At 39.1% G+C, this 15,871-nt stretch overlaps 1 pseudogene; it reads left to right on the top strand.

Annotated features, from left to right (window-relative positions):
* The first annotated feature begins 1,330 nt into the window (after positions 1-1,330).
* On the top strand, positions 1,331-1,468 carry LOC150061719 (thymosin beta-15A pseudogene; annotated as a pseudogene).
* The last annotated feature ends 14,403 nt before the right edge of the window (positions 1,469-15,871 follow it).

Below are 15,871 nucleotides of genomic sequence, written 5' to 3'. Positions count from 1 at the left end.
CTGTATGTGATACTGAGGAATCAAATCTGGGTCGTTGTGCATGCTAGGCAAGCACTCTACCACTACTCCAATCTCCTGGCCCCAGTAGAATTTATACTAATTTAAACTGAAGATACTAATTGTGAAACTATCTGACCATCATAGTTGCCTCGTTCCATGGTCACAGTTATTGATGATTAGTTTAAGGAGGGTCACATGACCAAACCAGAGCAGTGAATATCCAACTCAATGAGTTCTTGTAACTGTCTGGAAAATATGCTACTCTCCATGTATTTGTTAAGCTGATAAGCTATAAAATGAAAGTTGCTGATAGCTTGTTAGTTATCTGCTGATGAAGCTAACTGAGGAAAACACAGAAGAATGAAGTAAAGAATGTTTTCCTGACATTGTTTTAACCTTCACTTAAGGTATCCACTAGTTGTTTGTGGTTATTAAACACTTGAAACATGGCTAGTCTAAGTTGCATGTACTATAACTATAAAACCAAACTTGGCTTTGAAGCTCTTTTATGAGTAAAGTGTATATTTTTCTTACTAGTAACTTTTGTGTGTGGGTGGGGGGTATCGTGGGGCTTGAACTTGGCCTGGACACTGTCCTGAGCTCTTCAGCTCAAGGCTACTGCCCTACCTCTGGACCTGGGCATTATCCCTGAGCCCTACATTTCAAGGCTACCACCCTTCCCTTTTGCCAAGCCCCACTTCCCATTTTCTAGAGGTTAATTGGAGATAAGAGTCTCAGGTCCTTTTGTGCCTGGGCTGACTTTGAACCTTGATCCTCAGATCTCAGCGTCCTGAGTAGCTAGATTTATAGGCATGAGACACTATGCCCAATTTGATTAGTAACTTTTTTTTGCCAGTCCTGGCCTTGAACTCAGGGCCTGAGCATTGTCCTTGGGTTTTCTCAAGGCTAGAGCTCTACCACTTGAGCAACAGCACCATTTCTGGGTTTTTTTCTATACATGTGGTAGTGAGGAATTGAACCCAGGTCTTCTTGCATGCTAGGCAAGCATTCTACCACTAGTCCAAACTCTTGGCCCCAGTAACTTTTTATGTTAAATACTAGAGTGATATTTTAGATACATTAGGCTAAAAAATATATTAATAATAAATTTTACCTGTTTTCTTGTTCATATGAGCAGGAAAATATTCAGAATTACATATATGGTTCACTTCTGTGGCTTGCATTATATTTATTTGGAATAATATTGTTTTGAGCACATTGGATTCAGGAATATCTAAAGCTATATAATTGGATTAATGTGACCCAACCTGCGTGAAACTTCCTCTTCAGCCCAGGTCCTAGCTGGAGTCACCAGGCCTCCAGCCTAAAGATGAGTGATAAACCAGATATGTCCGAAGTGGAGAAGTTTGACGGATTAAAATTGAGGAAAACTAATACTGAGGAAAAAAACACTCTTCCCTCAAAAGAAACTCTCCGGCAGGAGAAGGAATGTATCCAAACATCCTAAAATGGGGATATCCTCTCAAGAACAAGCGTCAACACCACCTGGGAGGCTTATTTTTTTTTAAACCTATGTGTAGCACTGTGAGACACCTGCAGATGGTTCTCCCACCATGTTCCCTAAGAGGTCAGCAGTAACCAGATTCCCTTAAGTTTGTCTTTAAAGGGAAATTCTGGACAGCAGATGCACGTCACAGTAACCTCACCCTTGATGGCCCTGTGTGTAACAGAGCAAGCCAGTTTTAACCTAGTAGGTGCCTTCATTGCTTCATAATCAATAAAAAGTTGGATGCTTTTGCAAAAACAAAAATAATTGGATTGAGGTAAATTCAAAATTTGCATACGCTATTTCAAGCTAATATTTGCAAGTGAGGACTAAAATTAATATATTACTAAATCTGTATCCCCATATATGTATTGTCTATCAAGTATTTTCCATATATAGGGAGAAATTGGACTTAAAAAGAAAACTAGGAAAAGTGGAGCTGTGGCTCTACTTGATACAACATTAGCCTTGAGTGAAAGAGCTCAAGGACAGCACCCTGGCCCTGAGTTCAAGCCCTACAATTAAAAGAAAGCAAAAAGGGGGCCATGAGGCCCGGGAGTTTGGCCTAGTGGTTAAAGTGCTTGCCTAGCATGCATGAAGACCCGGGTTCGATTCCTCGGTACCACATATAGAAAAAAAGCCAGAAGTGGTGCTGAGGCTCAAGTGGTAGAGCTCTAGCCTTGAGAAAGTCCAAGGACAGTGCTCAGGCCCTGAGCTCAAGCCCAGGACTGGAAAAAAAAAAAAGGGGGGGCCATGAGTTTGGCCTAGTGGTAGAGTGCTTGCCTAGCATGCACAAAGACCCAGGTTTGATTCCTCAGTACCACATACATAGAAAAAACCAGAAATGGCACTGTGGCTTAAGTAGTAGAGCTCTAGCTCATAAAAGCCCAAGGAGAGTGCTCAGACTCTGAGTTCAATCTTCCCATACTGACAAAAAGAAGAAAGAAGAGGGGGGAGGGGAGACGGAAAGTATAAAATTGGTATGGGATGTAGCTCAGTGGCAAAGAGCTTGCCTAGCAAGTGCAACATCCTGGGTTCAATCCCTAGTACCGAAAAAGAAAAGAAAAGAAAAAGAAAGTGTAAGAATTGAGAGAATTTGGATCTGGGAATTTAGCCTAGTGGTAGAGTGCTTGCCTTATATGCACAAAGACCTGGGTGCAATTCCTTAATACTATATATATATATATATATATATATATATATATATATATATGCCAGAAGTGGTGCTGTGGCTCAAGTGACAGAGCACTAGCCTTGAAAAAGCCCAAGGACAGTGCTCAGGCCCTGAGTATAAGCCCCAGGACTGGCAAAAAAAAAAGAAAAAAAAAAGAATTGAGAGAATTTTATTTAGGTAATATTGCTTAGGAGCAGAAAAATAATCACTTGATTTTATTATGTTAGTATCAGCTATTGAACTAAATTGTTATTAAAATACCCCTAGTTACTTTAATTGGCCAACTATGCATGCCTACAGTAATTTCTTTGATATATTTGCTATATACTATTGCTTCAATTATTAGTAGATAGCTTACTGTAAAAGACCTCTCTCTGCCCAGGCTTGGTCCTTTAAACTTCCATAATGGACTACTGAAACATGAAGTTCATATACTCTATAAATTGCTCATCAGTGCTTTGCAAAACAGTTTCCACTTGTCAGCAAAAGGAATTGCAATTTTCATTTTTTAATTTTAGCTGTATTTGTGTTGTGAATAGTGAATAATTTTCTTGAAGAATGATGACCTATGAAAGCATTAATTGAAAAACAAGAAGAGCTTTATGCCTGCTTTATACCAAATACATCTGCAGAGAAAAAAAAAACATTCTAAATATCAGCTTCCCAGACAGCAAGGAAAATTTGAAAAGAATACTCTTCTAACAAGTAATACAATCTAAATTAAATCAATTTATGTTATTTTCCAGTAACAGTGATAGGTCATAAATTAATATAGGTGTTTTTCATTAAACAAGGAAATTTTTGAACCCAATGAACCCATGCCAAGCATGTATCAGAAAAAAAATAATAGTACTCAGTGGCAGGCAGTGCTAAAACTAGGCAGAACTCCCCTTGCTCCTATTCCTGTAGGAACAGGAAGCAAAACATGTGCTTTCTCACTTCAGCCATACCCCAAGAGGAAGAAGGTGAGTTCCCCATGCCCAATTCCTTTTTTCAGAAGCATTGATTGCCTCCAGGGTGGAATGAGTACAATATTAGCATAAAATCAAGAGCATTGTACTGTTACACACACTAATGAGATCCTGCCAAGTGGAAGAAACATCAAGAAGAAGAAAGAAATGTCATCAGTAACACTAATAGCGTACTCACAGGTTAAATACATCTACTTTTTTCTTAATAGAAGCTACCAATTGATTGATGGATAGCTCTAATATTCCTGATAGAAAATTTATTTTTTCCATTGCCTTACAAAGTTCAAAAAATTACCCTGACTGTACTGAGAGTTTTAATAGTATCATCATTTTATCATTACCAAGCAATTGTACTAAGCACCTACCTGTACGTAACCTTGGAATACTTTAATCTGTCACGGTACCACTGGTATGATTTCAAGAGAGGACATTTATTTTAATAGATTATGAAACATGAGTATATAGATGAGCTCAGTGTTAATGAAAGTACTCAGAGGCCTTATCTGTCTTATTCAACACTACTCCTAACATTAGTGCCTGGTATATAAAAAGTCTCAATACATATTTTGGTAGATAAAGAATTGAATTAACAGACTTTTTCCAAAGTCTATCTTTATTTTGGTGATCTATATCTAAAGTACTGTATATATGAGGTTCTTATTTGAAAAGAAATATGTTCCGGAAGACTTTCCAAATGGGGAGAAATTCCCAAACTTCAGCACTGTATAAGTTACTTAAGAAAGAGTAAGGAAAGAAGGGATAGGTAAAGGAAATTTTCTCCTCTCCACACAGTTTCCCCATCATCCTTCTTTTCTTTTTATTATCTTCTGCTTTTCTTCTTTTTCATATGTGCCAGTACTTGAACTCAGGTCCTCTCTCTCTGGCTTGGCTTTTTTTTGTTCACTACTGGTGCTCTACTACTTGAACCCACTTCCACTTCCAGCTTTTTGCTGGTTAAGCGGAGATAAGAGTTTCTAGAATATATCTACCTCAGCTGGTTTCAAATCTTGATTCTCAGATCTTAACCTGAATAATTAGGATTATAGGCACTCTCACTCCCCACCTATCTTTTTCTTTTCTCATCAAAAGTGGGACAGGTATTATACAGTAAAGAATTAAAATAATGGAGGTTCTTGTATATATTAATGCTTAAGGTGCCGTGGACATGGGAACAGAATGAAGAAAACTAAAATCTTGCAGTTTTGAAAAGTGATCATCATATTAATATATCATGACATAGCATACAACTTGTTCACTAAAAATAGACAAGTGTGAAATTATGTTTGTTTCCATTGGGACTTTTACAAGAACCACAGGCAAAATTACAGTGGAGAGGAATTGAAAAAAAGAAAGAAAGGCACTCATTATCTAACTTATGTAATTTTAACTCCTCTGTACATCACTTTTATAATAATAATACAAAATTTTATACACACACATACAAAAATTAATATTCTCCTTTCAGAGTCCTCAATCCTAGCTGAATGTGGTGGTAAAGGCCTTTAATTCTTGCGCTGAGAAGTCTGAGATAGTCAGGCACTGGTGACTCAGGCCTGTAATTCTAGCTACTCAGGAGGCTGAGATCTGAGGACTGTAGTTCAAAGCCAGCTTAGGCATAAAGTCTATGAGACTCTTATCATCACCAATTAACAAGCAAAAAGCCAAAGGGGGAGCTGTGGTTCAAGTGGTAGAACATTAGCCTTGAGCAGTAAAGCTCAGGGACAGCACCCAGTCTCTGAGTTCAAGTCCTGGGACTAATACAAAAAGAATAAACAGACTCCAAGTTCAAGGCCAGCCTTGACTACACAGTGAATTCCATATCAATCTGGGAACATAGACCTTGTCTCAAAAATCAAACAGTTCTTCACCTTTCTTCTGGCTTGTCTTCCCTAAAGCATTGTCTATAAAGTACATGTTTCTTCGCCATTCCATGTTAGTCATCCTATTTTTTTAAGTATAGGAAACACTTATCCTTCACCTATTGTGGGAGTTATGGTCTAGAGACCCACATTATAGCAACATTATATTTAATGTATATACGTATACATATAAAAGCTTAATAAACCCCACTCTCCTATAAACCTCTTCCACTCCCTTATTAACCTTTCCCACTCTCTTATGAACACTTTATATGCTCTTAAAGAATTTGTACATTCTTAAACCAACATAATTTTAATGACATATACAATTCTATATGGGTATTCACCAGTGACATATACTATCACTTGAATGAAGATCATGACTTATGTAGCTGTGCAGCACTAATAGCAATGAAGGTGATGATGAGATGAAAATACTGCACAGAGCTGGGAGTTTGGCCTAGTGGTAGAGTGCTTGCCTAGCATGCACAAAGACCTGGGTTCGATTCCTTGGTATCATATACATAGAAAAAGCTGGAAATGGTGCTGAGGCTCAAGTGTTAGAGCTCTAGCTTTGAGAAAGTCCAGAGACAGTGCTCAGGCCCTGAGCTCAAGCCCAGGAGTGACAAAAAAAATACTGCACAGCAAGATGAGCATTACAACTTTTCTGAAGGGACCACTTCATCAGGCACTTCATTGGTTGGTGCAGAATCTTCTTCCTGGGCTGTAACTAATATTTCTGCTAAATACATAGGCATAAGTAATCTCTTTGTTGGAGTGATAAACATAATTATGGGGAGTTGCTGGCACTGTTGTTTCTTCTGAGTGAGGTTTTTTTTTGGTCATGGGGCTTGAACTCTGGACCTGGGAGCTGCCCCTGCGCTTTTCACCTCAAGGCTACTATTTTACCACTTGAGCCACAGCACCACTTCTGATAGATTTTCTGGTTGCTAATTGGAGATAAAAGTCTCATGTACTTCCATGCCTGGACTGGCTTTGAACCAGGATCCTCAGATCTCAACCCCCTGGGTAGCTAGGATTACAGGCATGAGCCACCAGCTCCAGGCCTTAGTGAAGTTCTTTTATAAACTGACATGCCACTCTGGATTGTACCAAGTACAACAAATGAAGCATCCTAGGGGTCCCATTTCCAGCTGCTTGCTGAAGCTGTTTGGCCATTCTGACCATGGTTGCAAGACCATCAAGGGTTAAGCCAACCTCCTTCTCTCCAACCTGTAATTTATCTAGCTCCTCACCCTCTTCTTCATTTGTTGACTTCATCTTGTTCTTTATCCTCTTCTTCACTTGATGATCTTGTCTCATCCATGTTAAAAATTTGTTCCAGTGCTGAGAGTTTGGCCTAGTGGTAGAGTGCTTGCCTAGCCTGCAGGAAGACCTGGATTTCATTCCTTGGTACCACATACATAGAAAAAAGCTGGAAGTGGTGCTTTGATACCATATACATAGAAAAAAAGCTGGAAGTGGTGCAGTGGCTCAAGTGGCAGAGCACTAGCCCTGAGGAAAAATGCCCAAGGACAGTGCTCAGTCTCTGAGTTCAAGCCCTAGGACTGGAAAAACAAAACAAAACAACAACAACAAAAAAAACGTTTTCAGGCTTCCTTGATGATGGATTGGAAAATGTCATTCATGTACTCCTAAGCTCCAGCTTTATCTGCAGAGGCAGTTTCTCCATATAGAGAAATGCTCTTGAGTCCAAAGCATCTTTGAAATTCATCATACCAGTCACTGCTGGCACTGAATGGGGTTGGTCTGGTGGCAGATTGTGACAGTCCTGCTTCTGCCCATCATCCTTGTCTTCATCCTCATCACTGTTGTGAATGCCATACTTTCTGCAAAACTATCAAAGTTTCTTGGCCTTCGTCCAAATGGTACTGATGTCCAGCAAGACAGTCTTCTTCCTACAATCATTTATCTACAGGCCAATCCAGACTTCATCCTCACAATGGGCTTATTCCACGAAGTGACCACCGTTTTTGCAGTCTTGTTAAAAGTCGTTGCTGGGTATGGACATGGTCTTGGAGATATAAACATAACTATATAGACATAAAAATTATGATGAGCTATATACTCTATAGACATAATGTTTTATTACATATATTAATAGATATCTATGACATACAAACTTTCAGCTTAATTTTAATTATGTTCTAAAATCTATGTGCCAGTGATTGTAGAGATTCACTTCTTGATACTTGTTTGTAAAACATGACATATGAAATATGATGTAAAAATCAATGTTAATAAAATCTTAAAAAAAAAAAAGTCATTGCTGGGCTGGGAATGTGGCTTAGTGGAAAAGTGCCTGCCTTGCGTGCATGAAGCCCTGGGTTTGGTTCTTCAGTACCACATACATAGACAAAACTGGAAATAGCTCTGTGACTCAAGTGGTAGAGTGCTAGCCTTGAGCAAATGAAGCTCAGGGACAGTGCCCAGGCCCTGAATTCAAGCCCTGGACTGGCAAAAAACATAGTCATTATTGTCTTTGCCTTAGAGCTAATATTCTTCTTGTCTTCCTTTATGTTTACTTTTTTCTTTTTCTTTCTTTTTTTTTTTTTTACCAGTCCTGTGGGCTTGAACTCAGGGCCTGAACACTGTCCTTGGGTTTCTCAAGTGTAGACCTCTACCACTTGAGCCACAGCACTACTTCTGGCTTTTTCTATGTGGTACCTAGGAGTCTAACCCAAGTCTTCGTGCATGCTAGGCAAGCACTCTACCATTACGCCTAACTCCCAGCCTTGTCTTCCTTTATGTAGTTAACAGTAGATTTGTTGATCCCCTAAGGGTAGCCTACAGCCACATAGCTTTTGCCTTCCTTTAATATATACCTTTTATTTGATGGTAAGCTTCTCCCTATCTTGCTTGGGTTCACTGCCAGAAGCTGGAGAAGTCACAGAACATTTGAATGGTGTCGTGGGATTTGAAATAAATTCATATTTTTACAAAACCACAACACCTGAGAACAACACTTTGCACAGTGATCAGACATAAATATGAAATGGACAAGGAAAGATGCTGAATATTTGGGCACAATGCAAGAGAGCAAACAAATTGACTGGTGTACTGCATTTCCATTGAGTACAGAACTGTATTCATCCACTAATGAAATACATATTTTGTTATGATGCAATACTCCTTGAATATGTTATTTATTTTTGATAGTCCTGGAGCTTGAACTCAGGATCTGGGCACTGTCCTTGAGCTATCTCAGGACTAGTACTCTACTGCTTGAGCCATAGCACCACCTCCAGCTTTTTTTTTTTTCCTTTTTTTTTTGCCAGTCTTGGGCTTGAGCTCAGGGCCTGAGCACTGTCCTTGGACTTTATCAAGGCTAGAGCTCTACCACTTGAGCCTCAGCACCACTTCCGGCTTTTTTCTACATGTGGTACCGAGGAATTGAACCTGGGTCTTCATGCATGCTAGGCAAGCACTTTAACCACTAGGCCAAACTCCCGGCCCAGCTTTTTTTTTTTATATATGTGGTACCCAACCCAGGGCTTTGTGCATGCTAACATTTTTATATGTTTATATATATATATATATTAAAATTTTAGACAAAATAACTAAAATCATAAATATTATATAAATTCCTATATGCCACGAAATCCTGCAATATAGTGAAAACTTTGCAATACAGAATTAGGTTAACTTCTTTTTTTTTATTTATTTTTTATTTTTTATTTTTTTTTTTTGCCAGTCCTGGGCTTGAGCTCAGGGCCTGAGCACTGTCCTTGGACTTTCTCAAGGCTAGAGCTCTACCACTTGAGCCTCAGCACCACTTCCGGCTTTTTTCTATGTATGTGGTACCGAGGAATCGAACCCGGGTCTTCATGCAAGCTAGGCAAGCACTTTAACCACTAGGCCAAACTCCCAGCCCTTAGGTTAACTTCTTTTAAAATTTTATATCGTCGGGGTAACGTATAGAGGGATTACAGTTACATTTGTCAGGTAGTAGGTGCATTACTTCTCGCACATTGACAACCCTTCTCATGTTTTTGTCTCTGACTTCCTCTCCCAACCCCTCCCAATCATCTTGTTTTCCCCCTTCCCTTCCCTACTTCAAATAAATAAATAAACGTATATATAATATACCATGTTACAAAGTCAGATACAGTAATCACATGAGATTAACCATAAGGGGAAAAAAGAGAAAAGAAATAACATAGTACATTAAGAACAACAATCACAAAGATAAACCTCTTGTTTCCATATCCTAGAGTTCATTTCTCTTAGCCTCATCCTATATGGACATATGTGCAGACTTTTAAACTTGCAAAGATTTAGTTATTATCTCCCTAACTTTACAGAAAGAAATCTTATCAAAAGTAAAGGCAGAATGTGTGTGAAATAGCTTATGGCTTTTATGCTTATTGTAAAGGAGAGAAGCAACTGGAGCATCTAATAATCCAATCACTGGAAGTGCCTAACAAAGGATTTGGTTCTGTTATTTACTGCTCTCAAGGCACTAGCATAACTTGATCTCTCTAATTCTTAGGGGGAGAAGGGCCCCTTTAGGGCAAGGCCAGCCATTTGGACAAACACATGGGGCTTCCTAGCATCTGGTAAAGCTGAATGTGGAGGAATATCTCCAGCACAAGACACATCTCCTGAGACATTGTTATCTCCTTTATTTCATGAATAGAAACCAACACAAGGAGTCAAAGAAAATGAAGAAATAGATATATTTTCCAAATCAAAGAACAAAAAGAATGTAGGATTAACTGGAAAAAAAAAGACTAAGTTAAAAGTTACAAAAAGAAGACAAAATCAATATACAAGAAAGGTGTCAATTTACCAGAAGGACATAACTGGTGAGTAATTTCATTTGGGATCAGAGATCCCAGAAATGTTGGATATGCTAATTATCCTAATTTGATCATTATATATGCATGCTTATAATAAAGAACCATATGAGAGTATGTACAGTTGTAAGTCTCGTTTACAAATTATGTTCTCAGAAGTGAAGACTGGCTTACATGATTAGTACGCAGGATCACTACAAGGGAGGAGACAGAAGGAACTGGTGGCTTGGTGGTCAAAATCCAGCTCATGAAGGATCTTCCAGCTTATCCTTGGTAGCTTGTACTTGCATACTGTTCACACCCACCTTTATCTCCTGCAGCGACTCTTAACTATAGGGGGTTAAGAAGGAGTCATTGGTAACAGGGCTATAGTTTCTCCAGAAATACTCAGAACTATAATCAAAAATCTTCCAACTGGGAAGTTGGAACTGTAGTTCCTTTATGAAACACCTTTCAATCCAGTCCTGCAAACCTCCCTAACCTAAATTATCCTGAATACAAGCTGTCCTTGAAGGCCCTAATTTCATAGCATTGACTGAGACTATAGTGAGTCTATTATTAGAAAAGGAAGCATTTGTGTTCAAGTACAGGAAATCACCAAACAATCAACTTCCCTAGAGTCGTGCAGCCTGGGTCAAATGCCTCAGTGTGATTGTTTTTGTTTTATGTCAAGTTATTGATTTTGCTATGTTTGGTTGGAGTCAGTGAGTTGCTTGTGAATCTCTAACCCTGTCTATCGCAAAATGGAGAAAGGCAGGCAGTGGTTTGCTACCAGGAAGAATGATTTTCAGAGGGGCTAGACTATTCTCTAAAATTGTCATTTGAATATTCAAAAGTGGGAAGGTCCTTCAGAAAGAAACTAGCATGGGAAGAAAAGGAAATGGAAATAGTTATTACATGTTATGGTCAGGAAAGACTCATCCTGAGGCAGAGAGGTTGGTATATGTTGAGTATAGGGCCAGAATTATAATTAGACAGAGGCAGCTGAAGGCCATAAGAAAGACCACCCTAGCCAAGAGCCTGTGGCTCATGCTTGTAGTACTAGCTATTTAAGATGCTGAGCTCTGAGGATCCATGGTTCAAAGCCAGCCTAGGCAGGAAACTCTGTGAGACTCTTATTTCTACCCAGAAAACCAGAAGTAGAGCTGTAGCACAAGTGGTAGAGTGCTAGCCATGAGCACAAAAGTTCAGGGACAGCACCCAGGCCTGAGTTCAAAACCCAGGACTACACAGAAAATAAAATGAAAAAGAAAGACAACCCATATCCAGAAATGACCACAAAAGAAAGTACCAAGGAAGCCACCAAAGAGAAAACAGAAAAGCACAAAATGAAGTGTGATGATAAGAATGAGTTTTCTTCCATGTCAGAGTATTACAGTAAACAATTTTGGATGTATCATTTTGCTGATGGAGGGAAATTTTTATTCATTCTCTAGGGCAATTATATATTAAACCAGGTTAGCTAATCATTAGTATTCCTAAATAAAGAAGGCACTAGGAGCTAATCCTGGAGCTTGAACTCAGGGCCTGGGCACTGTCCTTGAGCTATTCTCAAGGTTAGCACTCTACCACTTGAGCATCACTCCCAGCCTTTTCTGTGTATATGGTATCAAGGAATCAAATCCAGGGTTTCATGCATGCTACACAAGCACTCTACCAGTAGGCCAAACTCCCAGCCCTATTCCAATTTTTTTTTCAGATAGAAAAATGGTATCAGATAATTCAAAAAAAAGAAAAGAAAAAGAAAAAAATTGGCAAGAAGCTATTGGAAAATAGTATCCATCTCTGCAAGAAACTTGCATAGGAGTTGGGAATGTGGAGAAAGTGAAAGGCAATACAAGCAAATAAAAAAACCCAGATTATGTTAGATTGTAATAAATAATGCAGAGAAAATATGGTTTTAAATGTGAAGATTCTGGAATTTGACTGACTGGATTTGAATCTTAATTCTGCTATTTACTAGCTGAGTTATCTTTGCAAGTTTCTCAGCTTCCATGTTCCCATTTCTTTATTTATAAATGCAGGAAACAGCATCCACTTTATACCTTCATGGAGTAACTGTGAAGATTAAATAACTCACTGGGATTACAGGCATTAGCCACACATTCAGTCTGACTTATTTGAAGAAGAGATAAAACCAGAATGGTAAAATAGTGAGGAAGGTGAAGTTGTATTCTATTGGTTATCTGCTGCTATATATTAAATCACAGCAAAGTTTAAAAAGCATTCAGTCATTGGTTCACTTCCATGGTCAGATGTGTAGCTGGGCTTGCCTCCACTCTCTGCTCAAGGTCTCCTACAGCAGAAATCTAGATATTGGCCAGCCTAGGCTTTTATGGGGAGACTGTGAAGGCTAATTCATTAAGGGTCTTGACAAAATCCTATCCTTATTTGATGTAAGACTGGTGTCTTTATTATCTCGCAGGCTGGGGGTGTTTTTAGCCTTTACAGGCTACCTATATCCTTTCGTTCATGGCTCTCTTCCCTCATTTTCAAAGCAATAAAAAGTAGGTCAAATCTTCCTTCTGTTTGAATTTCTCTGACTTCTTTCTCTACCTCCATTTTCAAGGGAAGGTACATTGCCATATAACTTATCTCCATCATGAAATAACACAGGGTAGATAGAAATCATGGAGGCCAAAATTCTCTCTGATACCTGCAGGAAATGAGTTTAAAGTAGACTTGAAGCAGATAATGTCAGTAAAGCTTTATAGGGATAATAGGGAACTCCTGATACTACTCCATGCTGCCAAAGAATCTGAATATACAATTGGTTCCAACTGATATAAATTGTACAGGTTGGAAGTAGAGGCAGGGAGGATATAGCTGTCCAGATTGAGGTGAAAGTGCCTTGGAGATAGAAAGAAGGATGGATTTTGGTGTTTTTCTTTTTTTTTTTAATGGGTCATGGGGCTTGAACTAGGCCTGGGCACTGTCTCTGAGCTCTTCATTTCAAAGCTACCATCCTATCCCTGGGCCTTGGCAGTGTCACTGAGCTCTTCAGCTCAAGACTACCACCTTACCCTTGAGCCAAGCCCCATTTCCCATTTTCTAAAGGTTAATTAGAGATAAGAGTCTCAGGTCACTTTGTGCCCGGGTTGGCTGGCTTTGAACCTGGATCCTCAGATCTCAGCCTCCTGAATAGCTAGGATTACAGGCGTGAGCCACCATGCCTGGTGCCAGTCCTGGGCTTGAGCTCAGGGCCTGAGCACTGTCCTTGGACTTTCTCAAGGCTAGAGCTCTACCGCTTGAGCCTCAGCACCACTTCCAGCTTTTTTTCTATGTATGTGGTACCGAGGAATCGAACCTGGGTCTTCATGCATGCTAGGCAAGCACTTTAACCACTAGGCCAAACTCCCAGCCCCGATTTTGATATTTTTTAAGATAAAGATATGGGAATTTTGGGACAAGAGCCAAGCAACTTGGAGAGTGGTGATATCAATACTGAGATAGGAAAGAGTAGCCATGGATTAAGAGCAAAAGCAGTCCTGAAATTCTGATTTCCATTTGACTGTTGATAGGTATCCAAATTGTTTTATTGGTTTTTCTTCTCTAATCTTGTTCAATCCTTCTCCTTGCCCCACTCTCCATAACAAACCGTGGTGATTACTTTGAAAATCAACTCCTATTATGTTCTCTTTCCTGCTTTAAAACCACAAGTACCCGTGGAACATAGAGTAATCTACAGTACATTACATAATCTGAATCCTGTCCACCTCTCCAGCTTCATTTCCCACCATTTTCTCTTTTTGCTCATTGTGCTTCAGCTACACTGGCTTTCTTCCTGCTCCCATTTCTGAACCAGTTGTGTTTAAGATTTCCTGGAACCTCTTCTTTAGATATTCGTTTAGATATTTGAAGGCCTATTTTCTAACTTCTTTAGATTTTTTTTTTTTTTTTTGCAGTTCTAGGGGTTGAACTCAGGGCCTTGGCACTATCCCTGAGCTTCTTTTGCTCAAGTAATTTACCACTTGAGTCACAATGCCACTTCTGGCTTCTTCTGTTTATATAGTACTGAGTTTTCTATACAATATCTTTTTCTCTTTAAAGGCCATTGAAACTGGGGGCTGGTTGCTCACATCTGTAATCCTAGGTACTCAGGAGGCTTGAGAACTGAGGATCACAGTTTGAAGCTAGCTGGGGCAGGAAAGTTCATGAGACTCTTATTTCCAGTTAACGACCTAAGGCCATAAATGGATCTGTGGCTCCAGTGGTAAAGCACTAGCCCTGAGCCAAAAAATTTCAAGATTGTGCCCAGGCTTTGAGTTCAAGCTTCAGGACCTGCACAGGAAGAAAAGAAAAGGCTACTGAAGTTACTCTATATAAAAATAGCAACAATGTCACTCTTAACCTCAATTTTCTTTATAGCATCTATCATATTTAACATTGTAACCCTCCATGTTTGTTAATTTTTTGTCCATGTTTTCCACAACCTTCAGCAACAGAATTCACAAATTTTGGCCAATATGACATAAGATATTTTTATATCAGTACGTTTAGATGTGCATTTCTTTTACTATAAGTAAAAGGACACAGAAAATCTTTACATAACTGTTTATTTAGAAATTTGTGTTTTTATTTTATTACACATAATATTGTCTATTATACGCACTCTTTAAAATAAAGTAGTCATTTTTGTAAATATGTCAGGTATTCTTATTGTGTCCTCTTTCCACAAAAGGTTTGAGAAAAAGCTGGGCACTGGTGGCTCATACCTGAAATCCTTTCTACTGAGGAGGCTGAGATCTAAGGACTGCAGTTCAAAAGCCAGCCTAGGTGGGAAAGTCTGTGAGACTCATCTCCAATTAACAATCAGAAAACCAGAAGTGGCACTGTGGCAAAAAGAGCTCAGGGACAGCACCGAAGCCCTCAGTTCAAGCCCAATAACTGACAAAAAAAAAAGGTTCAGAAAAGTTTTCAAAGGCATATATAATAAAGTAGGAAATTATCCTAATGTGGCAACTATTGGGGTATATAAATTATTGCATGTAAAGTATAGTTTTCATGGACTTCTTAGCATTAACAGATACAAAATCAATTTGTGTAACTTCTTAGTATTAGTGTAACTTAGACCCAAAGTGAGTCCTAAATTATCCTCAGTTCCTAGAATTTGAGCCCCTCTCCTTGAATGTGGGTAGAATCTGTGACTTGCTGGTAGAATATGGCAGATGTGATGAGATGCTCTGCATAACTGCAAAACATAGGGCTGCAACTTTGGTCTTGCTGGTAAACTCTGTTGGCTCTTACTGTATGGTTGTGATAAAGCAAATCACCACATGAAAAGGCCTACCTGAAAAGGAATTAAAGGCAGCTTCTACTTAAGAGTATAGGACATGAGGCCCTCAGTGGAACAATCGGTAAGCAAGTGAATACTGCCTTCTCCATGGGTGCTCAGAAGATCTATCTTCACTGGAATCTTAGGTGAAAGCCTATTCCTACATTGATGTCTCTCTGAAACTTGGGGGACACTCTGAAGCAGGGGACTGTGTGAAGTTACTTCCAGATTCATGACTCAGAGAAGCTATGAGGTAATTAATGAA

Source organism: Megascapheus bottae, chromosome 6, assembly GCF_031878675.1.
Source record: "Megascapheus bottae isolate mThoBot1 chromosome 6, mThoBot2.hap1, whole genome shotgun sequence".
Taxonomy (NCBI): Eukaryota; Metazoa; Chordata; class Mammalia; order Rodentia; family Geomyidae; genus Megascapheus; species Megascapheus bottae.
Note: the sequence above shows the minus strand (reverse complement) of the source record. Positions and strands in the feature narration are given on the sequence as shown.